The sequence below is a fragment of the Penaeus monodon genome, chromosome 28, assembly GCF_015228065.2.
Source record: "Penaeus monodon isolate SGIC_2016 chromosome 28, NSTDA_Pmon_1, whole genome shotgun sequence".
NCBI lineage: Eukaryota > Metazoa > Arthropoda > Malacostraca > Decapoda > Penaeidae > Penaeus > Penaeus monodon.
The window spans coordinates 10,549,850-10,550,099 of NC_051413.1; positions in this window are offsets into that span (position 1 = coordinate 10,549,850).

Sequence of the window (250 nt, forward strand, 5' to 3'; positions counted from 1 at the left end):
TAATACACATCTATTATTTCTTAGCATAACAGGATATTAAGAAAAGGTTTCATTTCACAGTTGTTGTGGATAATACTTATCTGGCACAGGAATGTGGTACTCCAATAATGGCGTTGTACATATATCCCAATACTTATCATATGGTAAGCCTGGCATAACATAAAAGTAACTTAACTTCCTGAACTAGAAATTCGTACATTATGCTGCTGGCACAGCATAATGGTGCTAGCTTGTCACATAGAGCTAGCGG